Source organism: Anticarsia gemmatalis, chromosome 16 (assembly GCF_050436995.1).
Source record: "Anticarsia gemmatalis isolate Benzon Research Colony breed Stoneville strain chromosome 16, ilAntGemm2 primary, whole genome shotgun sequence".
NCBI lineage: Eukaryota > Metazoa > Arthropoda > Insecta > Lepidoptera > Erebidae > Anticarsia > Anticarsia gemmatalis.
The window spans coordinates 4,078,415-4,105,205 of NC_134760.1; the positions used below are offsets into that span (position 1 = coordinate 4,078,415).

The 26,791-nt window shown below is 34.8% G+C and overlaps 1 pseudogene; it reads right to left on the reverse strand.

The window, feature by feature from the left end:
- Positions 1–7,335: 7,335 nt before the first annotated feature.
- Positions 7,336–11,272, reverse strand: LOC142979532 (sodium-coupled monocarboxylate transporter 1 pseudogene; annotated as a pseudogene).
- Between the last annotated feature and the right edge of the window lie 15,519 nt (positions 11,273–26,791).

The window sequence follows — 26,791 nt, forward strand, 5'->3', positions numbered from 1 at the left end:
ATAACCGCAACCCACGCTCAAAACTGTGATTTGTGTATACGCAACACGTACTAGACAAATCCTCTTGAATAACGCCCAAGCACGTCAACAAAATCCTTTACTGAAAGAGATTTTCCTCCTCTGACGTCATAGAAATGTCCCATTGTATATAGGTACCTACTGAAAGTAGTAAATGTGTGGAGCGATGGTCACGTTTACTGTCATGGCTGCGGTGACAGTTATCAGAGTCTGACGAATTGTTTCTTAACCTTCTCTTGGGTAAAACCAAGTTATTGTTTGGTATTTAGAAAGGTTTCTAACATTTTATTGTTGTGAGGGAATAATATGAGTACGAGTGTAAGAAAATAAAATTCATTTGTACATGTCAATTTATGATGCAGATGGTAGATTTTTAAGTCTGTGAACATAACCTAATTATGACCCGTGACATTTCTGACAGACCTTATGTACTTAGTTCAAATTATATATAGTATGAGTAGGTATGATTATTACATTAGAAGCCTTAAATAATAGAAAAGTGTTTTCCTTTAAACTGCAAAGATTTGCTATTATATGAATAAAACATACTTTTACTACTTCAAATATAACCGTATTTCAATCTTCACATAAAATATCTAGTTAGGTATTATTTTCAGAAAACAGTTCATATCATCCAATTAACAGATAGATTTACAACTTCGCACGATATAAGATACAGCACGATACAGAACAATTCACGCTCTAATGCATTGATTTATAATTATAACCTTGCAATAAATTACCTATTGCAGCGAGTCAATGCACTGAAACCGCAAAATGGCTCCCGTAGACAGCCAGGCTTTGACTTGAATAGCTTAGACGTTGGTCATCTTCTATTGAGAAGGTTTTCAGGGACAAATGAAGGCCTATTCTATTCTGTACCTCGATTCACTACCACTATCGACTACCCTCAACCGGCTAGCTATCGACATTTTGACATTAAGAGTGTACTGCCAAAAAAGTTTCTACGACGTCCGTCAAAGGCGCTAATCAGATTTTCATACATTTTTTTTCGATGACAGGTCAGTGGTAGTTAAAAGAGAATTGAGCTACTGATCACTGAAGATGATCGAAGTAGCCTTTGGAACTCTCATTGGTGTATGATGTCAATCTATGATAAATTCTTAAGACGAATCATAGTATCGTTCAAAACATCTGCCGCAATAGTGATTCACTATTTACTATTATCATTATGCAAACGGTGGACAGAAAATGCAGTTTAATTTGAAAGGAGAAAAACAGTAGATGTTATTATAAGGTGCCGTTGTAAAAAAATGTATTCAAAAACTTCTACCGTACAAAAACATTTGTCGACACGAGTATGATGAAAACGCCCAATAACTCGTAAAGTAATGTTAAATTATTGCTTCATACTTTCATAAATAATATACGAATAAAATTATCATCGCATAACAAACCAATATATTACAGTGCAAATAAAAACGCGACTAATCAAAACAAGCAGCACAATTAGCTGGGCCTAAAGGTCGGTTCACACCGATAGTAGACATGACATATTGAGTCCCGTCAGTGATAAACCGCCGATAATGAGGACTTATGTCTCTATTGTCTCCTGCACGCTCAGACGCGCTGGCTGACGGCACAACTTTGCATTACCTACTTTATAATGAGCCCATTTTGTAATTTGCTGATAATACGTGAGTCTGAAAAAAATCCTGGTAAAAAACCGGGACAATAAAAATCCTGGAGTCGATATAGAAACTTAAGAAAATGTATTATTGATAATAATTAGTTTTTTTCCTGTATCTATGAAAAATATGTTAACTGCAGCGGTCGTTACATAATAAAATCAAGTAAATACGCTGGTATAGAATACAGTTTAAATAAACTTTGCTGATTGCATGTAAAAGTCCAATAAAATATTATCTGTCGTTACTCATTTCAAGTGCAGTTATAATTACAATAACAGTCAACAAAAATCCCGCGTTTTTATCTTTTTCAGGAAACATTAACTTTACAAAAAAAAACAGGAAATAATTTAATCTAAAAAGTTTTTCTTTGTGTGATTTTCATGTCATGAATATCTCGAGTCCGTTATATAAGTTCCCTTACGTAAATTTTAATTAATTAAATACTTAATTAAAATTCCATTAGCGGAGTAATTAACACATCTGCAGTGGGGCAACTGTCTTCCGTAAACAACACAAGAGAGTCCTTTGTTCTTTGACCCTACAAGAGGTCAGGTCTGAGAAGACCCTTGCAAGAAAGATTCTGAGTTTAAACTAATATAAATATCCAAAATTGACATTGGCGAATATGAATAAGTAACTATAACTTAGTATTACGATTATGAACGTTCGATAAAACCGATATTTAGATTTTGGTTTTATAATACCAAATAAGTAAATTTAACAAGTAATATTGATTGCGGAGATAGCGGGGTGACAAGGATCATAGTTCATCAATTTAGAAATTCCTAAGCAATGGGTAATTCAAAAGTTTAAGGAACAAGTAATGTAACAATTGTAACATATGCTGTAGTGACCCACATAAATACAATACCGACAGTGCCCTCTCTTACTATCCACTATCGTAAAGTTAATGATATAATTGTTTAAAGAAAGCCAATATCTTCTATTTGCGACACAGGATGTTTACGAAAGATATAAATGTTGGTCCATAGCCATATTTCCGCTCGTATCCGTGTTAAGGCCCTTTCAATGTCACATTCACTTACATATGCGAGCCCTAGTTACCGATCACCCGACAGGACGGAAACCTAATACAACATTTTGTAAAATTATTTGTTCCAGGAGGAATTTCTGTCTAAATGAAAAATATAAAAATTGCATAGTCCCGCCCCACTACACGTTAAAACCTTCATAGATATATCTATTGGAAACCGTATGAAAATCTTCTGTAGTTTGCTAGATTATCGCAAAAATACAGAAGCCGCGAGAGGACTTCCCTTTTTATAATATGTAGTGATTGGCTCTTCAAACTCTGTTTTCAAAATATCAATGAGTATGAAGTCCCTTTGCAATAAATTAATTTCATCCTCAATCCATTTCTCAGAATTTTCCAATATTGCATCTGTCAGTTACGTGTTGCTCATGCATCATTACGTCTGGATTCAGCACATTTTCTTCATTTATAACATAACTCACAATATATTATTTAATTAGTCATTAAATGCCGATGATTCACCAGTTTGGTAAGTATTAACTGGGTTAATGTACTACATTATCACTTATACGACCTTCGTGTTATTCGAATGCTATTAAGATAATATTATGTAAGTATTTGCAAATAAACTCAAAAACTTTCTATTTCGTTCGAGGAAAACCTTGCCTTATAAGGTTTTAGGAAAAACAGTAGCATAAAAAAATACGCACCTAATAAAAAAATCAAGCTTGAATAACTTTGAAATATTTTTATAGAAGGGACAACTTCACCGGTATTAAAATCAAAAAGCATCATTCACATCACACAGAGAACATAGCAGTCCTCTGAGAAAAATATAGATCACATAAATGTTTACTACATGAGACAATTCACGTGCCCGTTTACCTATCCCCCCCCCCCCCTCCCAATTACCGTAAGGGCTTCAAGAAGGACATAAATAACAATGCTTAATTTTCAATGGGCATACTGTTAATTAAGAACATTGGTGGTCTTAAGATTACTTACCAGGAAAATTATTCCATCTGCCATTTTGTTGCGTGCGGTTATAACATTAGGTATTGGATGTATTGTTATATTCATTCCCCTTGGAACTTGGTTTATCAATCCGCCATACGGTGTGATGAGTAATGGAATCGCGGAAAGTCCAGCATACTATCTCATGATATATTTTTCTAAATAAATGTGCGTTTCCTTCCTCAGTTAACTTTACTAACCTAAGCTTTCTCTAGGTTATCAAATGTTGATGATGACCACAAGTGGACGTGTTTTCTTGTCCCTGCCAGTGTTCTTCGTTAATTTTACTCTAAACTGTTCTACAAATACTAGGCAGGACACTTGAATGTCTGAAAAAAGACTTTAGTGCTCTCAAGGCCTTTATCGATTTTACTAAAAAACTTACAGTGCTCTTGAAGAAAACTCACAGCAACTCTTTGTAAAATAATGAATTGTAAAGGTAATCTTTAAAATAAAATAAAAAATTACAACTAACTTAAGCAAATGTAACGATGTAACTCTTGCAAATATTCAAGCACATACTTCATACATCTTACCTAGGTATAGCTTCTTCATTGTTTGACAGCCAATATTTACGACAAACATTGGTAGTTCGGTGCATATTGAGTAAGTCACCACTCCTTCGTGTCGAAATGCTTGTACTAACAGTCTAACACACTGACGCAACGCTCGCTTCCTTTGAGGAAGGTCTAATGCCCTCGTTTGAATGTACTTTATTAGTAGGTTAAACAGAAAATGAGGAAATAGATATGATTTTGATCATCCTTCTGATACGAGTCATAGTACATCCTTAAGAGATGATTGTTGGAGACTATATAGGTAAGTTACATTTTTAATGCTGGAAATGGTACCACTATAGACGAGTGATTACACTGTTGAGACCGTTTTGCGAAGTATCTGTGGTCCCCAAATGTGTTGATGTTGATTGCATATGATTGCTATTGTTTGTCCAGTGTGCTTTCTAAAGATTTTCATTTTGGTGGGAAATTTAGAACCAAGAAAAAGTTGAGCTCCAGGCGATAAATGTAAGTGAGTGAGTGACCTGTCGTCTTAAAACAAACCCCGATAACCGATTGTTATAATTTCGCGGAGTGTAGTTTAATAATGTACCTACTTTCTGAAGTCCCACGAGACAAAATGTATTTAGTTAAATATTGGTAGTGTAGTAGTAATAAATATCGATGGTATATATTATTATGGTTTCATACAATCGAAATTTAGTAGAGTAGGACAGAAATGTTTCAATAGGAACCGCTAGTTCTAAATACATTCTGTAAATTACGTGGTCTCAAATAGAACTTCGTGTTCTTCATAATACGTTATTATAACTGTTGTCTATACAAATCATACGAAATTTTTCGCGAGTAAACGTTAATACAAACTTTACAAATAGCGGTACAACTTTACAACTGTTCGCAAATAGTAACATTTTGTTTTGAACCTATCACTTATCCTTGGCAAAACCGCCGGCTTACAACTGGTTCGACCACAAGAGAGAAAACCACGGGAATTTACGCTTTATTTGTAAGTTTTATAAGGGTTAAAATTGCCTGTTTTTGAGAGATGTCAAACGCGCGTTTAACACGTATTTCTTGGTAATTTCCTATATTTGAATGGTCTTGTATTTGTGGATGAACCATATAATACCTACATTAATACAATGTGAGAAATTCTGACCTCGATTGAATACAAATATGAATAGTTATATACCTACGAAGGATTTAATAGGTGTTGTTTTGCTAAACGTAATTACGGGGACATACTGTTTTAAAATTATCCTGTATTGCCAATAAAATATGTGAAGTATGCAATAATTACACTTTATGTCTTGTATGTGGAAAACAGAGCATATTAAATAACCCTACTCGTGGTATATTAATTCAAGTTATTCATTTAATGGTGGTATCGGAAATAACCATGACGGAACTTGAGATTTTATGAGAACCTTAGAACCAATGACAACTAGCATTGCATCAGACACATAGCGCTTTTTAATTTGAAAACTATAACCGATGACTTTATGGATAACATCTTTTAATTCGGGCACTATATCAAGCTATAACAATTGACACTACTTCGACATCGCTATCGCCTGAGCGTACTACTATACACCTTCAGTAATAAGTTATTTTTATAAGAAAATATGTATAAATTCTGTCAGAAATTGTATTCGTAACCATCTGCCTATCGCAATTCTATATAAGATAAATTCCCATATTTAGTTATCATAGCGTAAACCAATTTACATGACAATAACGCGTATAAAAGCTAGTTTATTTCCTGCATACCGTCGCAAGACATCTAGTGAATAATGATTAGTTGTAGGTACATAAGGCTATTATATGGTCACAATAAACAATCGTTGAGATGATGGCAAATAGCCCGCGACGCCCGACTGTCAATACGATAATTGTATGGGCGACGAAGCGGTTAGTTTAGGAGGTAGATGACTGAAACTGATTACAATACACGATTATATTTCTGTAATGCATCATTGATGTTTTGTTCATGAATTGATCAGCATGTGCCTAGCGACACTAGTTTAGACTAATAGGATAATGGAAGAAGAATACGGAAGAAGATTGTAGTGAAAAGTAATTACATCATTTATAGAGGTATTTTCTCAGAGACAGATGATGGGTAAGTCTAGAGTATTATGATACGTATAATAGACAGAATTACAGTCTGTGTTCATTGTAGAGCAAATATTTAACGCTGCTGCATATTCCCGGGCATCCCCATACTATTTAATGTTCTTAACTGATCTTCTAAATTATGGAATTGAGAAACAAGTCTACAAAATCAAAACCCAACTCACGTATATACTACCTATTTCGTGCTCACTTTTACAAGTACCTACAATCAATTCAATAAAGACCGCCTCATTAAGCAAATAAAAAAACACAGCAATAAAATCGTTTAATAGACAATTAACAAAAAACACGTTCACTATGATATATCGCAGTGTCAATCAAATTGAGAGGCTAGATGGATTTATTGGTGATAAAAAGTAACTGCGATACTTGTCTCTAGCTCCTAGACTATTCTATAGAGTAGGTAGTACATTCCTGTTCGTTGTGCACACATGAATTAACCATGATGTGACGTCACAAGGCCTTGGTTGACCACATGTCAGTGTGTGGTGTAAAGACTGGCCGAAACTGCGTGTTGCGCGAATATTGTGGTTCCATGTCTCGCTTAATTTGAGGTTGTTTTGTCATTTCAAAGGACTGATAAACATTGAAGCTGTACTCATGGTAGCAGCAATATAAATCCTAAAGAGGTAATTTGTCATAAAATATCTAGTAATGTTCCTTATTTTCTCATTTTGTTACAGAAAATCTTCAAGTTTACGAAAGGACTGCTAAAACACTTAATATTCGGCAATCTGTTATATCGTCTTCTGAAATATTTGAACAAGAGTCCATAAATACCAACGAGGCCTCAGAAACCGCTGTTAAGGTGTCATCTTTGTTTTATTCTCAGAGAGAGAGTAAAAAGCCGCCTATAGCTGTTCATTGAATCTAACGAAACATGTGCCTTACTTTGTATATAACAAAGTAAGGGCACGTCAGAGGGGGACGGCTGAAATAAAAACCTCATAATAATTCTTATTTTGTCACAAGGTTTTTATATTACTTTCTCAGCACTGAACTTTAAGAGCTTTTCTATCTTAAATCTAAGCACATATAATTAGCTATTTCTTATTCTCAACCAGCATATTTGTATAAACTCCCGGTGTGGTCTAAGTAATGTGATGCATGCCTCATCTGCGTGCAGTTTATGTGAACACCTGTAGCTTAGCAATGACGTCACATGCCTAACTCTGACAATATATTCAAATTGAATCTACATCGTATCTAGCATGTCCTTTGACATTAACAATTGAATATACCTAGGCAATGTTATAAGACTGTGCTTGGCGGCGCGGGCCGGCTTAATATTGAATTAAGTATTAAGTATGTATGTATTGAATTGAACTTTTAACATTTCATATTTTTCGATTACCATCTTCAAGATAACATCAGTTTCAACTTAATTTGGTATAATTATATATTGGTATTTGCCTATAAAATACAAAAGAAATCTGTAACGTTACTCAGATTTATCAATACAAATATAGATGTATTTCTATATTTTCACAGATACACAGATTTTTCAGTAACAAGCATGTGTATTATGACAAGTAAAAATCAAACAATACGATTACACAACAAATATTTTAATGAACACAAACCATAGTAAATTGAACATGCGTTACAATCGGTTTGTCTACAAAAACAATCAATACAAAAATGATTCGTTTTACACTTTCCATTGTCTTATACCTTCATGCATATCAGATTGCTCAGTACATTCCGAACAAAGAAGATCTTTATAAAACAGAAATTTGTTCATCTTGATGAGTTTATAAAACTTGTTAGCGAAGTTCAATTTCAATTTGGGACGCGAAATTGTTTTGACTTTGCGTGACACCTGACACATGAAGGAAGAATAAAAACATGTACAGTCAGCTCCAAAAGTAGCTCAACAAATTCATATTTTCAAAACTTCTGTGTTACGTAACTTTAATAAATAACTGATCAAAATCAGGTGGAATGAGTTAGAATTAAACATTTCAATCAATGACAAATGTTTTTTTCCATGGAATAATGTGCGCACTTCAGTATATAGGTTTTCAAAAGATTGAGTATGATCAGCTAATTTTGGAGCTGACTGTACCTACCGTACCTAATCGAAAACCTTAACCTTGCTTTGATTACTTTTAAATAAGTATCAGTTAGCTTAACATGTGGAATTTTGACAGTTACTTTCATACATTTGGTTTCACGACAAAGTTATTCGATACTTATCTATAATCAGTGAAACTGACCTTAAAGTTGTGGAAGTGTTGGCTTACAATCTAAATTTTAATTCTACGTCTATCCAAAATTGAACTTGCTTCAACAAATCAATACTAAACAACGCAATAAAAATAAATAAGTACAATATAATTCAGGCTATCTACTACAAAGAAGGGAAAAAGACATTAACCTTTACAAAACAATAAACAATTTCGCAATGATCTCTTTTAGTTAGATCAAAATTGGCTAACATGGTACATAGTAGCGCAGGATCGTGATTGCACTATCTGAATGAATGGGTGCAGCTGGGTGAGACTCGACTAATTATAGCAATGCTCTGACCCTTAGATAACCTTTGTCTGAGAGCAAGTGCTTGCAAACATGCCTTGAACGATTGTAGTTTTTCAATTTGGTAATTTATTTACTAATGTATTGTGGTAAGGATATGACTTAATATTTGGTATTCCCGTGCAGATATTTTTTGTGCACTTAATTTTCCTGTTACAATATCAATGACGCAGACGGCGTTTTGCTTTATATTTATTTCATAACAAAAATATTAATCAAGTCGTATATATCCCGACTTAGAAGCTTTCGGGAAAGAATTGAATAACTTCACGATGGGTGGAGACAAGAGGTCTACTGGTACTGACGCTGGATTCGTAGCGCCTGTGAGAACAGATACGAGTAGACCGGCAGCTAAAGTAGCCGCACATCCTAACCCTGTGTACCACAAGTAAGATACTCGGAACAACCAAAATACAGCATCACCATGATATTCCGTTGGGTCCAATATAACGTGTGACGTCATATTATACGGAGCCACACAACCATTTATATTAGACGGTAAACGGTGGACAGGTAATTGTGCTAACTCCGCTCCTCCTCCTGCAACCGCTACTACCAATAAACCAAACAACCCCCCGACCACAGCACCCTTAGAATTTGCCCAAGGGAAGAACATTCCTAGAGTAAACAGTCCAAGGGCAATCCCACCAGCCATTCCATTGAAGGAAAGTGCCAGTTGAAGTACAGGACCAAGTTTTTCCACCAGAAATACCAGACCAAAAGAAATCACACCACAAGCTATGCCCACCCAACGTGCTATGAACGCTTCTTTATGTTCGGGAAAGGTTATCCCAAAAAATCCAGTCAGTAGATCTTGACATGCAATAGCGGCTAAAGAATTCAGTTCTGATGCTACGGTTCCAAGGCTGGCTGCGAAAATTCCTGCCACGAAGAAACCAGGTATACCACGCGCATGTCCCAACTGCTTTACAACGTATAGGGGCAAAAGTCTATCAGAGGCGTTGATTACACCTGCTTGAATTGGGTCACAATCAGCATAAAATAGTGCAAGTACTGCTCCAGTCAAAAAGTTAATAGTGTAAATGACTATTAAGCCTATCGCTGACACCCAAAGTGCTACTCTCACTTGGTCTATTCGTTGTACAGACATGTACTTTTGTACTGAAGCTTGGTTGGTGCAGAACATGCTGATCCAGTACAATGTGCCGCCTATCACAACCGACCAAAACGAGTGTCGAACTGTTGGGTCTGGGTTCATATCGAAGAAGTTAAGTCGGTCAGTTTTCCATGCATAATTCCACGCAGCTCCAATTCCACCGACCTGTGACGCGCCCATCGCCAGTATCGCTACAAGTGATCCAAAAAGCACTCCTGATTGAAATGTGTCTGTATATATAACTGCTTTCATCCCACCGAGGGATCCGTAAAAGATGCACACCACGTATACCAAGGAAACTGCGAGGTAGACATTCAATCCGGTCACATCTGATAGTGCGAGCGCCGGGGCATATACACACACAGCCGTGTACATTATCATCTGTAGGAAGTACAATGTACTGGCGTACATACGTACTGGCTTGCAGAAACGCATTTCCAGATACTCGTAGCACGAGGTTAGGCGTAGTTTCATGAATACTGGCAGGTACAAATAACTGGCAACTGGTACTACAATGAGAAAAGCTGAGCAAATCATCCAGAATTGTGCACCTGACATGTACATCTCTGCAGGGTTTCCAAGGAGTTCTATAGCGGTGATGAAGCTGGCCATAAGACTCAGGGCCATGGGGAATGTAGGCATCGTAGAACCGCCTAGGAGAAAGTCTTCACCAGTCACTTGTTTCTCTCCAAAGTGTCCATAATATATACCAATCATGCAAGATATTGTTAGCATACCGGCTAAGACGCTGTAGTCTTGCCAGTGAAACAGATCGTCGGAGTCGGTTCCATTTTGTCCTATATCTATGGTTTTGTTTGTTGTTTTATCAGAGTCTGTAATTAGGTCAAATGCGCTAGTAAACGATAATAAACCTAAGCACAAGCACAGGGTGAAGAACATCTTCTTATTTTCCAGGGACATTTTTTTCTATTGTTCTAGCTACAAAATTATTTAATAAAAAGTCCTATCACAAAAGAAAAATAATTCCTCTAATTTGTCCAGTCACACTAAGAAGCTAAACGTTTTGTATTGATTTTCTCTTCTTGATAATTCCACATCCTATATTTTTTCTTTCCTTCACCACTAAATAACTTTAAAAAATCACAGTCGCAGTACTCTTTTTCTCTTATAAAATCCACAGTCGCAGTACTGAAGTTAAACTCTTAAACATAAATGTACTAAGTTTATTCGAAGTTATCACTTAAAACAGTTATATCGTGAACTAGATCCGCGGCTATCGTTCAGAAGAACACTATTACACTAATACGAATCATAGAGATTTGCTGAACATCGTAATATATAATATTTACTATATTATATTATATTAGTTGTTACTGGGGTCATGGCAACACGTGTCCGTATTTGTATAATGCAGATTTAATTATGTGATAAGTTATGTGAAGTCAATTCTAATACGATTTATAGCCGTATTGAAGTGATTTATGTTTACAATTAAAGATAGAATAAATTTCTGTCTGTAAGAGGTTTCTAGGGAACGTTGCAAGAATAAGAACAACAGTGGAACCTAGAACCTACAAAAATATCGGAAGAGTCGTATAGTTATTTTTTATTATTTACTACGAAGAGGAAAATTAAGCTAACAACTGAATAAAACAATAGTTGTTGTTGTTGTGGTTTACCGATTGTCTATGACAAAAAAGTTAGTTTTATTCATGACACGTATTATAAATGAATAAGACAGTTTTCAGTGGTATGTAGTAAAACATTTTTAGTAAAGTGCTAATGGTTTCTACCGGCACAATGCAATGTACTTTTTTGTTGTATTTAACTACTGACGTGAGAGCCTCTAAAGCCCTTCTCCCATTACGATACGCCCGCGCGACTCTAGTCTCGGAGACTAGTCGCCACGAAGTATCTCACATACATTTGTATGGAGACTCTCACATTACGATACTGGTAGTCTCCATACAAATGTATGTGAGATACTTCGTGGCGACTAGTCTCCGAGACTGGAGTCGCGCGGGCGTATCGTAATGGGAGAAGGGCTTTAGGCGCATAGATATGTTACGAATTTATTTATTCTGAAAATCTTTTAATTTGAAAATTAATGATGAAGCTTGTCATTAATTTTTGAATGAATGAATTTCCATTAAAAATAATTTCATGTGAAAATAACGTGATCATTAGTAAAATATTATGTTACGAGAGTACCCAGAAGGTTTAATTGTATGATAAATCAGCGATTTTATAATACCCAGTCGGTTGTTATGGGATCAATTATCACTAATTACGTCTATCATCTACTAATGATTCAATATTTATATAACAAGCTAATCAATATGTAAAATAAAACGTGCAGAACCGTCTTATCAGTGGCGGAAGTCATAACAGTCGGTGGAAAAAGGGATATAATTAATTTATAAACACGTAAGATTAAGTTTTATTACAATTTTATTTTAAAACAAATTTTTACTCGTGGGTTTTCTTGTTTGGTAGACGCGAAGGCCTTCTTACCGCTACTTCGTTCGGGGAGAGACCCTTGCCCAACAGTGGGACAGTAACAGGTTAAAAAATATAGTAATATATGAAATCATGGCGGGATATGGCACAAAACTGTCAAATTTGGAAGGAAAGACGGAATACTATTGCCGAGTAGTGGGACACTTATAGGGGTAAAGCTAACAATAATAATAAGACTAAAAACCGAACACAGTGTACTTCAGCGCATTAATTAATAAGCTGCCATGTTACAGGTAAATTGTAACACAAATTATATATCAAATTATTTAACATTATATTTTTGAATTGACGTTAAATAACAGACGTCATTGTGTTTACGAAAATCTTAATAATACATTGATCCATTAATTATTTAATATTCATTCATGTTTTGTCACATTCATTGAGGAATTTCCTTCTTTTGTTTGTTTTCTATCGTAAAATAATACGTCATAAATTCGCAAGCTATCACGTCACATACAATTCATTAAGATTGATGAAGCCTGAACTGAAATATTTAAGTAAATGTAAGAATTTTCAAAGAATAGTCACTACAACGTTATTAAGTACTTACAAACTTAATATCCGCGACCTTGACTACGTGAAAGGTTCCCAGAGGTAAAGTAAAGATGTGGCAAATTTTAGAAAAACCTTTCCATAGTTTTTGCGAGAAAGATAAGTAAACATCCATCAAGAAAACTCTGTTTTTGCTTCAATTGTAGGAACGAAGCAGGATATATCTGAAAGTAATAAAATATTCATGTACACTAGGAGTTATAGTGGTACATTAATGCTTAGGCCCCTCGCTATATGGGACTAATATTGTAAATGGTGAAACATGGGTGTAACTTCTACCTACACCTTCGAATGCAATTACCATAATCATTTGAATAAATTAATATTTTTGAAATAAATAAGTCTTCTAAAGATAATATTTAGCATAAGTTGACTAAGAACTACACAAAGTTGGTTACTTTATGCCAGGTAATTAATTAGACATACGTGTGCTCAATAAGAACACAAATCAATTAATTCGTTATCATAGTTCGTTATCGTTGCGTATCTCATACAAATCGTGATTGACTGGACATCGAACTTTGAACTGTAATTTGTAAATTTTTCAGAGATGTATCTCACGTTCGACCTCGTTACACACCGCAAATGCTACGTACTATCCGTCAAAAATACATATCAACATGTAAAATGACGTCACGATCTTCTATCTTTATCATTAAAGCGAGAGGAAAAGAGTTAGCGGGGTTGAAAAAACGAACAGAGGGGAGTCTACATTCATAGATGATGTTTCGAAGTTTTCAATTTATTTGTGCGGAGTTGTACATGATTTGTACATAATTGCATTTACGGTTTGATAAATAATTAAGATAAATGCTTTGTTTGTGCATTAGTTGTTAGGCATGCATCGAAGGTAGACCACGAATCACGTATTTCCAGAGTTTGAGAGACGTATGGCGCAATAAAGCATGGGTTTTGCAATTTAATTGATCAATTCATGTGATGGGAACTTTGTTTATATTGTACGTGTCAAGGAAAATGTACGGTAACTGAATTACGATTATGTATGGTGATTAATATTACGATATTAACTTCCTGGGATTGTTGTAATTGTAACTTTAATTGTATGTAAGTACAAGGATTATATAGTCCAAGGTGATAGGTACTTTTAATCTTTGAACTGCTTCATTATTTTATTTAAATTGCTTTTAATTTGATCTCCAAACAACATAATATCTATAGTATTTGCAACGAACTCTCTTTAATAAAAGTTCCACCGTAGTAATAAACAAATCGAGGTTTCAAGTCCCAAGGGCCGTGAAATTTCACTGACACAGCTTATTTCGTAAAATTTTTAACTACATTGAAAGTTGAAAGTTAAGCAAGGAGATACCGTTTTGTGCATCGTTCTTTCTTAAAATATAGGCAAAGATTATATGAAGTTACTCTACAGACTCCGTTTTACGGATCTCTCAGCGTACAAACTTTAGGCTCCTAACTATTACATTAGCAAATGAGTCACAGACTCTCAAAATGGTCCTTGACTTTACCTACAAAGAATTGAATTAACTGTCTCTTACCTTGTACAAGACATAGGAGTTGTTCGTGAGTCATCCGCGACTGTCTGTAAGTCTTTTTTGTTCATAATTGTGTAATCTGTAGGTCAGTTTTGAATCGTTATTAAGTCACGGATGCTTGAAATGTTAAAGACGCCGATAAATTGTAGTGCACGATCACACCTTCAAAGTTTATTTAGTTTTAAAATCAGGGAGTACAGACGACAAAATAATTAAGATCGAATAAAACATTTATGTTACAGAGTATGGAAATCTGAAAGATAATATGAGTTATATAAATAATATTCTGTGCATCATGTATTATTAGACTTTGAATGAGTTAATTTTCAGGTTCATGTCTAGGTATGAACTGAATCACGAGGCAATCAGCTGGGTTATGTTTTGTTCAAAACGAAAAGTCCATTACGAAATTATTTCCACGTGAAGAAGCTTGGTAAGCTGGCAGCTTAATTATTCAAGTTCACAAAGATCGTCGTTATATAGTTAAGCAAAGCATTATATGTACATAGATGTAACTTAAAGCTTGCGTAGTGTGCTACAATAACTTCACCACTTCAAATCAATTTCCAACCACAATTAATGAGTGTAAGTGTTTTGTGTTCTTAAACTCGAGAACATTGTGTTCCTAATTAGGCGTATAGATGTGTCGAATGGTGACCTGCTTTCTACATACTTATATATCTTCTGCTCTCCATTCTTATCTGTTTTGAAATGTCAAACTTGTCATACTAAAGGATATATTAATCAGGGACCGGTCGTATCGCTTCTGGAATGCATTGTTTACATACAAGGAATATTATGTATTGTACATAATGTACATGTAGCTTTACAAATTGATGAAAAGTTATTGTTTGTGCAATTTGTAAGCAAAGATGGGTAGAATATGTTTGTATTTAATTTTACAGTTTACCAGCCCTTACTTTAATAACTCTTCTAAATCTAGTAGTGGTTTTTTCCTTTACATTGAAACTATTAACTAAAACGCAATACAAAACCACAATATGTCTAGTTACCTTTTTCCTATATACCTAAGTTCCCATTGCAAAAAGTCGCCCTAAATCGGTGGTTTACCATCATGACCCACGCATTAAACCAAAATACAGATTTAGCAGGTACCTACATTCCTCACCAATACATCACATGATAATAATTTTCCTATACACACATTACGACAGTCAGAGACCTGTGACCAGGATTCGAAACAACGTGGGAGGTCAAATGGTAACCACTAGGCTATCGCCGCAATAAAATGTGCACAAGTAAATCACCGCGAAGAATGAGCAAGAATGAGCGAGATGTCCATTAATGCCAACTGATTACTGCGAGATATGCGCTATGAAGCTCACAGTAAATAGAGACATTACGATAACCACTTTATAATGCAAATGTTAGAACAGTGTACATTACACCTTTGAGGTCAGTGTGACTCAACCTTAAATGCACCCGTTACTCGTATGTCGCAGAAGTTTACGATAAACTGATAGTGTTACTAAAAGACTAGTAAGCATTGAAATAGTTTAACCAAAATGTGAAAAATCCAAGACTTGTGTAAGTTTTGCCTAATTATAAGCCCATCCAGCTCTCTATCCAAATCCAATTATGAATAAGTTTTAAAAATGTGCTCTTATAATGACAACAAAATCAATAAAATAAAATATTACCTACCATGGTAAGTAAGGCTCGTGCTTGAAGCACTTTTCTTACCTATTGTACATAGATCCGTTTAAAATCACCCTGTGTTATATTGAAGCCTAAACGAAGTCTTGACGATCCAGTGATTGGTGTCAGTCTAGACATTTATCTAACAAAACGATTTGCTGTAACCGTCTGCGACAAACACACATTAATGCGTGCACATATTTACATGACAGTGCTATGTGGCATGTGAGCGTGATTTAATGGACTTGGACATACAGGGGAGGTTTCCATTAGCACGTTATCTTCAGTAGTAAAAGGTTACATCGTTGCTGCAAGTCTGGTCTCGTATCACGGATGTCGCATGATGCGACAAGATTATGTCATGCCGGTGAATCACTGCTGCAATCGTAATACTTCTAAAACGATATCTGTTTGAGTTAACTTGTAAGTGATCTATCCGATAATTTGTTTGATGATGATCTGGACGACTCCAACTTTATTTCTCCTCAGGAAGTAAAATATAGATGGACACGTTATGGTTGACTATACGATCTGTATAAAAAGAATTGCTAACAATTTTGAACATGGCCCGAACTATAATTTACACAACATTAGCAATCGTCGAGATACTTGAAATGTATATTAAGCTATAACTATCCAACACGCAACATTAATTAAAGACATAAGTACATATACTTCGCATTAATAACGCTTACATAAGAACATCTTCAACCCATTCTTACTTAATATAGAGTAACATTTAAACTAAAATAGAACGCGAGAGCCGCCCATACGTTGCGCAGACGCATGTACCGTCGACGTAAAACTTGTCAGCAACATAATATAAACTTGACGAAAGTGTTACGTGATTTGTGCGACCTTTTGAGTTCTGTCGTCGCCCACTCGTCTAATCTGAACTTGCTGACGGTACAGCATCCCACTTTTACCATCTAGAAACATTTTATACTCACACAAAACTAAACTTTATAATTTGCTTAGTATGGTCGTACTTGCTTTGAGCGCGTGTGAAGTGAATAGCTTATGTAATTTGTATATTTGATCAGCCTGCTTTAAGTGTGAACTTTATTTAGTATTATTCGCCTATCACAAATGTCAACAATCAATTACTATTCAGCTTTTATGTTAGTGCTACTTGCGCTGATAGGTGCGGTAATTTGGCCCATAAACGTCGCCAATGTATACGTAATATGATTGATGTTGTAAAGCTTTGAATGTACCGCTAAGTGCCTGTAAATAGATTTTTAATTTCTTTAATGCTATATCGTATAATGATAGGCCTTGAGTCGTGTATAAGGACCTAGGTTTTGCCGGTCAATCAAAAATCAATTAGGAATTCTCTCAGAAGCCCCCCACTGTGATAAATGGTCATAAAACGTGCGTGTAAGTGCGGGTATGTGAGTACTACAATCTTCAATTATCGAGAATTCCACGGAGCGAAAGTGTGTTATTATTTTGGCATCAATGAAATGTGCCGAAGGTTTTCTTAGACCCAATTACGGTGAACCCAGTAGCCGGCAACACAAAATAAAAATACTGAAAGCGTAATTATGTGTCGCTATTGAATCGACCTCCTTTGAAACACTTCTTAATAACTTTCGTGTTAGCACCCCTAGCACATAATTCCTGCATAGCTATTATTTGGTAGGCACAGAAGCCCTAACGAAATCAAGTAGGCAGAATCCACTTATGGATAAATAAGACCACCCGTTGATTTACGTGATGACGGTCTATTCGTCACGTCAGTAGCGGCGGGTTGAGTGATGTGGGAACATTGGGAATGTTAACCCTCTCGATGCAAGAACAATAAGTGACGCACTCGCGAGTTATTCGGTGCGATGGGTGACGGCGTAATTTTTACATGAGTAATTTTATTTTTATGCGTAAATGTAGGGAAAGAAATTATTGATGTATTGCGATTAATTTTTCTCATTCATGCATACAAATATTTTTTTATGCAAGGGTTTTTCACACATAGGAGTACAGACTTGTATAATAATACAACTCCTTGATAAGGACTATGAACGTCACTTAAAGAAACATTTTAGGTAAATGTTATAAACATTTAACCACAATAATAAGAAAACAGTGTGCAGAACATATTAGTTTCACAATTATTCAAATTAATAAATTTATATCTCGCATGACGTGAACTTTTAGTGCCTATTTTATTGTTTTTCTCATTAAGTCCAATACATATACATATAAATGGCTTTTGTAATTACGTTTAAATTATATTATTAAGTGAAAATACTTTGTTGGAAGTATAATTTATTAGTACTCATATTTAAATTATAAGGATATTAACTATAGGTGTAAAAAATCAATAAAATCCGTTCAGTAACTTTTTCGTGAAAGATAAACATACATACCTACATCCATGCAAACCATCGCATTTTTTTTAAATATTTAAGATATAAAGGGTGCATCAATAACTTCTATTCACGCATTTAAACGATATCATTATGTAAATAAAGAAATAAATTGATTCGTCCGTGATGTGGGAACATTGTTAACCCTTTATAAGAGATAGAACAATGATCACTGACTTATGAGTACTTATAAACTTAATGGTCCTATGGGTACATTCTTATGTCGAATTTACGGTGTCGATTATGCAAATTAAAAGTAAATAAATTGTTAACTTAAATGTTTGCATGAATAATTGATTTTGATAGTAACGTCTGCAGTTCAATTCTCAGGCCAAAGAAGGATTTTAAGGATTTGATTTGGTAACCTTAGAAATAACGAACTTTTAGGTAACTTAATTAATAGATTTTGTTATAATTTCATATCGTCTTGCAAAACGGTCAGGTCCGTAATACTCGTAACCGGCGGTCTTGTATGTCAACATGTATGTATGTATGTTTGTAAGGATTGTACAAAGTGGCGTTTTCTACCCTGGACTTACCCCTGTGAGAAGAATTTATAACAAGTTAATATTTTTAAAAAGTTTTTTATAATTATAACTGATAGTTCAAGATTAATATCCCGAAATAATTTGTCTATCTCATAATCAAATGTTACTCTATGTTTTTTCAAAATATACATATGACGTATATGAACGTTTATTTGTGAGCTATTGTTGTGGTTTCGTACTAAATATGATTGTTAATGTCAAGTGCGTGAACAATAGAAAATATTTTTTAGCTCAAGATATATACGTATTATATTTTGTATTCTATTAAGTATATTAAACAAACTTATTACCACAACGCAATATAAACCAGCTTCCAATACAATAAATGATTATAACTTAAATAAATTATATTAATACTATTACACCCTATCTATTTTCTTATATTATTATTATACTTTTCGTTATTTCTGTATTAAAAGGATATTGAAAAGTAATATTGCACCCATCTCTCCTTACTTCTATCTACACCGTTTCACATTAAGACACCATCAATGGATATTAGATATTTTTTGTAGAAATAAGTGAGAAAGTTCAAAAGATGATTCGACCCGTATTTGAAGCTCAATTGTACGTAAACTAATTCTTTGTATGACTCTCAGTATTAGGGGAAAGATAGCAAAAAAGTGTTCGCGCAAATGGATCGTGAATTTTGGAGACACTTTTCTATAGACCAAATATTACGAGATTATAGAGTATAACCGGCGATGTAAATAGATTTTTAAAATGATGACTACAAAATTTTGATACTCAGTTGCTTATTTTTATTTTTGTTTCTCCAATAAATATGGTATAACAATAGCCAGTGCGATCAAACTACCTTGCGCTATTGAGTAACCAAATATAAGATTTCTTGGTGAGTAATTAGCACTTGTCATCTTTATGCTTAGGATTGTTGAGTAGCAAAATAATTTCTAAGAAAGTAGCTGCTGTAGCAAATTATGCCCAATTTAGCATCGAGCAGTACTTAAACATTTTTATCGCAAATCAAGCACATTCACGTAAAGAATTGCGTGACAATTCTCAAGGAGAAGACCCCAAAATATTTCAAATTACGACATTTTGTACACAGCCGTTTAGGCACGAATTCAATGTAATTACCGCTACTTCAAAACGCAACGCATACAAGAAAAATATTTATAAAGCACATATATTTACATTAAGTAATTTATTTGGAAACTCACCGATTCTATGCAATAGAATTTCCACATAATTTAGTGATATGTTCTTTACTGCACTATAAGGGCCTTCTTTCACAATCGATATTGCCTCATCGAATAATTTATGTCTTTCTATTTCAATTCGAGATAGTTGCTATGACACCATAGTGTGTCAATCATAATGTTACGCACCCAACTGGTTGTAGAGAAATAGTCATAACTTTTTACTGCTTTAAGTTGCGCGAGTGAAACTTTACTTCGGGGTTTTACTCCAGGGATATTCCCAGTTAAGAGAACTGTACTCAGATTCTGCCAGATGCTATTAGTCTTAAGCGTAAGTGGGTATTGCACAGCACCGATAAATCCTACAAAGATGATACACACAAATATCACTAAACCTAAGGAAACTTTTAGTACTAATTAACTTTGTAGAGTCTATATATTTTGCCAGTTGAATAGCATCTTCCAGTATTTAATATTTAAAAGTTTTTTTTTCTCAATACATGATGCTGAGAGTTTATCATGCCTAGTGTTATTCTAATTTGGACTAGTTGGCACATGAAAGTTCGTTGCCACGAAAGCTAGGTTAGGTAGGTAAAATAATATGATAATTTTCGTAGTTAAAATTAATAAGGAAATACTGAGAATTGCTATAAAAACAGTTAAAACTAGTATATAGTGGCTCTTAAGTTTATGTCACTGCATTAAACTGAGCATTAAAATCAGTTGGTGTTCTTGAAAGTCATGCAATGTGTAAATAAAATTTATGTTATGTTTGTATATAAAATGGCCTCGTTATTTAGAATACTCATTATCCTGCTTATAAAGATGGCTGATAGTGTCAGCAGTATTTAAATTAAGTTGTCTTTGAGACGACATTTTTGGTAGAAATGGAGGTATAAAAAAGTTATAATCATTGCTTATAGTGATGAGTAATGCGATATCTGAACCTATTTCCATAATTTATTCTTTATTAGTTAAGTATGCTCTTGTAGAATTGATCTGGCAAAATAATCATAACAGTTCATAATAACTGTTCCAAGAAAACAATTATTCTTACGCCCTGTATAATTAAGAGTATAATTAACCTAACTGTATCTTGCATACGCCACGTAACTTCCCCATATCACCGATACGAGGATAAACTAACAACTAAACGATAAACTTTATTTACGACGGGAGGCTCCAAGATGCAAAGCAAATTAATAACAGTAGGCGTAAAACCCACTGTTAAAGATACCCAGGAACCTTTCCTTCTCTTAAAACCTGTATAAACATCTGGTAAATCCTCAAACATCTTTGTGAAGATCATGGTCACAACCGGTTGTTTAAGGAAGTTCGTCTGGAGAAATGAGGTAAGTCTGTTGGGAATGAGGAGACTGGAATATCCTGGGGCATTTAGCATTTTTGTTACTTAAGTACTGTGAGTAAGTCGTCGCACTTATGGTGTAAATACTAAATGTTGAAGTCCTCCGTAGTAATATTATTAACTACGATGTCAAAAGTCAAAAATAAAATTTGTTCCAGTTGAGTATTGTAAAGTATTATAAACTTTTATTAGTATACCTCATTCTTGATTTCTTATTTAATTTCTGGTTTTGTGAAACTATCTAAGCTATTGCTGTGTAATTTAATATTTTTGGATGCCAAACGAGTACAAGAATATTTTTGAAGTAGTGACATTGCAAAACCACACATGAGAATACAACGACATACATAAATATGAACTGTCAGCATCCGCACGTTACCGTGTGCTTCTTACAATGCATGTGAGCACGAATCATTTTATCTAGCCATCTTGCGTCTAGTGAATGTACTGATAACATCTACTCCCTGCGTCTACCACAACTTGTGCAACCAAACCGCGGTGCATTGTACCAAATTCTACGACACCCTTTAAATTGTATTGTGGTTTTCGACTGCCGTTTTGAATATTAAATTGGATTTTTATCAGCAATCAGCATGGGAATTTCGTAGATTTGACTAAGTACGTTATGTAAAATGTGTGCACAAAATTAACATAAAACTATCGGTTATCGTTCTAAATAGTTTCCGATATTCCGTAAACTAAAAGAAAGCCTTAAAATGCCGCTTATGAATTGCACATATGACATGTGTTCACAAAAAAGTCCGTTATTTCATTATTCCCGTACATTATGTCGTGTGAAATATCCAAATAATCCTATGATAGACCAGTCTGGACTCCCTGTTGTCAAAGGGGTGAGTTTCTATTGCACTCGATGGGGCTTTATAGTGAACACATTCCTTTGATCTTAACTCGACCATTAGTAATGCATCACGGTTGCTTACACTACGGACTAGTACCACATATGATTTAATAATGCGAGTTTTGAAGCTTTACTTAACTTGATTAGACGTTCATAGATAGTTTTGGCGGGGTAAAACGAGTAAACAGATGTGAAAGGAATAATTGGGTTAGGAGCGACAAAGACAGTATTCTGTTGTCATGTCAATCATCTGTCTAATATTTTGTAAACACTCTCAAGCAACTAGCTAGTGGTGATCGTAACGGTCATTTGGTAAAAAAATCTTTAACAGCCAGCTGAAATCTAAAGCCGTTGGAGAGAATAGGGCTTCCTTATACATAAGTGTCACTAACCACTATTAATGTGACCGTGACGGCTTGAGTAGTAATTAGAGATGAAACGGATAGCAGTTTGGCCGGATACCGGATACCGGATATTCGGCCTACCACCTGGCCGGATAGCCGGATATCCGGCCGCCGAATATTCGGCAGAACTTAGAGCGCTTGTAGACATCCGTTTTTTTCACCGGAGAACGGACCGTGTTTTTTGCCGGATAAGCGGTGGCGTAGGGTTTATAATGAGTATGTGTACACGCACCGGACATCGGTCCGGCGAACAATTTACGCCGGATGCACCACCGCCTCCCCTCGGCGCGACGGACACCGGTCCGGTGTAAGAAAGAACGGTCATCCACGCCAGTGTATTGCCTGTTTTCTGTAAATTGTGTGCCGTCTACCTGCGTTCTTTTAAAAATTCCCTATGAAAATCAAGTTAAGCCTCAAGAACTGATGCAGCAAGATGATTCCCAATCTTCAATTGTTACTGAATTAAGTTCAATCACAACGCCTGATTACGATTTCGATTTTTTCTAAAAGTCCTTAATTTATTTTTTGAGTATAATAAAACAATTACTACCTACCTACTAAATTTTGTTTTAATTAATACAGGTAATTCGGTATGTAACGTTTTTTTTTCGAATGTCCGTTATTTGTGTAATCCAATCTTTAGGAAATTTTAAGAAACTATTTTGAAAATTTTTGTTTTCGAATCGGCAGTTTTATTTTTATAAGCCTTCAAAAGTTGTATGAATGACCTACATATATCCATACTACGCTGCAGAATCTTTGTATAGCGAAGGTCATTGCACATAAAGTTTGAAGCTCCATAACATTAAAACTATCGATTCGGCCGGATGTCTATCCGGCCGAATAGTAATTATCCGGTATTCGGCCGGATAGTATTAAGACCGCCGGATAGGCCGGATACCGGATAGTTACCGGATATCCGTTTCATCTCTAGTAGTAATGATTGAAAATTCAATGACAGTAAAATGATCCGGAACCAAACTTTCTTACTTCATATTACAAGAATGTCTGTAACGTATTTTAGCTAAAGATTGATGAACAGAAACACGCATTTTTCATACCTTGTTAACTGTTTTTGTATAGGAAATAAAATGAATAGTTGTTACGTCTACAACTGGCTATTGAATATCCAATACTAACAAATTAATACTCTCCCGCACTGATATCCTGCTGCGCCACGGTGATGGATGCTGTGTTTATCTCAATGGAGAAATATTACGCTAAGGGTGAGTCACGTATTCTGTAAAATGGTTTTAAAAGTTTTGAATTGAAAGTAAAATATTGATATTGGTCGTTTTTGCCTTGGTTGTACGTAACTGATGATACTGCAAGCTATCAATCTACATGCAGTTTTTTTTAAATAATATATGTAGGTCAAAAGTCTGGTTTAACTAATATCGTTCAAACGCAGCTGTTTATGACGTTAGTCTTCTCGTTTATACTGCAACATCTTTATCTTGGTTTACGAGAAAATTTAAACTAAAAAAACGTAAAAGGTTCATCAAAATGCTGTGTTAATTTTCTTCGGAAGTAATGTTGAAATTGAAATGATTGCAGACTGAACCATAATAATAGGCGTTCACTAGATCCATGCAAAAATTCGGTGTAGTGGCGGCACTATGTCCTATCTCTGTACTAAAATATGTTTTTAACATTTAATAAAAATTTACTTGTAGTCAACTACCGCCTATTACATAATAGCATTTAAGGATCAAGAATAATATTCAAAGTAGTGAGTGCAGCACTATAAATCCTCACTCTTCGTGCGAAATAACAGCGATCAATTCATCTGTCAACCGAGGCGATATTACGACTGTTTTATTTCCTGAACGATCAATATTCTAGTGATGTATCACAATATTCAATTGAATTAATCTTCTGTCTTTATCAGTGGCTACTTTATATCCTTTCTGGTACATCAATTTTATTGATTTGGAGAAGAGATTTGTCTTTGATAGACACTCGATATTATTATAAGACTCGCTTTAAACATCTTTCACATCACAAAATGTATTGTTAAATATTAATTATTATATTAGTTAGTACCTTATACTATAAGTAAAATTATTGTAATACTCGGACTTCCCGCTGTCTTAATATAACAACGGACATGACTACAGCAACATTTTAGCGGCCCAAATGTCGCAAGAGCAGCTAAAACAGTTGCATGATCGTATCGCATTGTTGCGAGCCGTAAGTATGTTCACAATGTTCACGTCGGCCACTTTCGCAAACCAAACAATATAATCGACGACGCTGAACACGAATAATTATGCCTTATTTAGTTTGTTTCAATTCGAATTACACTAATTATAAATTAGTACGTGTCGACTTAATTTGTATTGTGTAAATGGATTCCAGTTATCTTTAAGATCGGTTTAATTAAAGATTAGATATGTAGAAATAGAGCAATGGCACATCGCATGTAACCATCTCAGTGACCCATTTCTCACAAGTAAGTACATTTTGCAGACTTACTGCATTAATGTCTGACTGTCTTTACGTTAACTACTTCTCACTTCAATAAGAATGTTCCTGGCATCTTTTCATGCATTCGATTAATCAATGTTCGATTTCAATCACGATCATCACGCAACAAAAAACAATATTTAAACACGAACTAGCGATGCTGTCGTCGAATTGTTACAAGTATTTTTTTAATGACAACTTTCATACAAACTTACTTACTTAATATTATAATGCAACGGGTCTTATACGCGATTGAAAATTTAAAGGTTAGGATACCTTATTTGTATGTAATGCGATCGAAACGTCGGGCAGCAAATAAGGTCCTATCCTAACCTTTAAATTTTCAATCGCGTATAAGACCCGTTGCATTATAATATTATGTGTACTAGTCGCGAGAGTTTAAAAACATTAAACTTACTTACTTGTCTTACCATCATCGCTACCTTATAAAAACAAATAATTTTTCGAGTATATTCAAATGTCACTCGAAACTGAACGATTAAAACCCTAGTATAGTTAATTGAAGTCCAATGGTCCCCTCACTTGATATGAAGAAGGAAGTAAAAAAAGTGCCACCCAGCTAGCATCGGTAGAAGTGGTTTCAAGTATTCAGTTCCGATTTTTTAACGTCTTTTAAAATCGACGTTTGTTCCTCGATAATTAAAACTGATAGAATCAATAACGGACAGGGAAAATAAAAGGAAATGCACAATTTTGTAATATATTCAGCGAGTAATCATACATTAGTAGCCGTTCAATCGTGACGTTTGTAGATAGACATGCAACTTACTATGTGACAGGAACTCGATAAGTAAATTGTACAGTCGTGTTGGTCATCACTTTTTGTACAGAAACCTGTTGATATTACTTTAAGCTTATGCTACTAGTCCCTACTTTGTTACCTATATTTTTACATTATTAATAATTGGTATCTTTTCCTAATATCGGCAATCCCTATTAGGTAAGCTTGCGTTATTAGCGCGGGCTTTAAGATGGCTTTGGTTTTAAAAGGGGTGCTGTTAATATTGAAACCGACTGACATTTTACACTAATATATCCTTGGACCTATTCATAAAATCATAACAACATCTTGGTTGGTTCCTCAATCACCAACTGTGGCAACGGTCAGTCCTTCGATTGCTAAGACATTGCTTTCATAGACTATTAAACTCTTTACTAATCATGTCCAGAATTACCTCATTAGATGTTCATACACCATACAGAATATTGCAAAAGTTACTTCAAATCCTCATTAAACTAGGCCTATTGCTGAACATTTTCTTACACAATGACAAATAAAGAGAGGATATTGCTCCACCGCTGCCGCTTCAGTGCGATAATTCCAAAACGTAACAACTGACAGTGCAATTGATCAATTGATTAGCTCGAATGATTCCGTGGAATGACGTGTGGATTACTC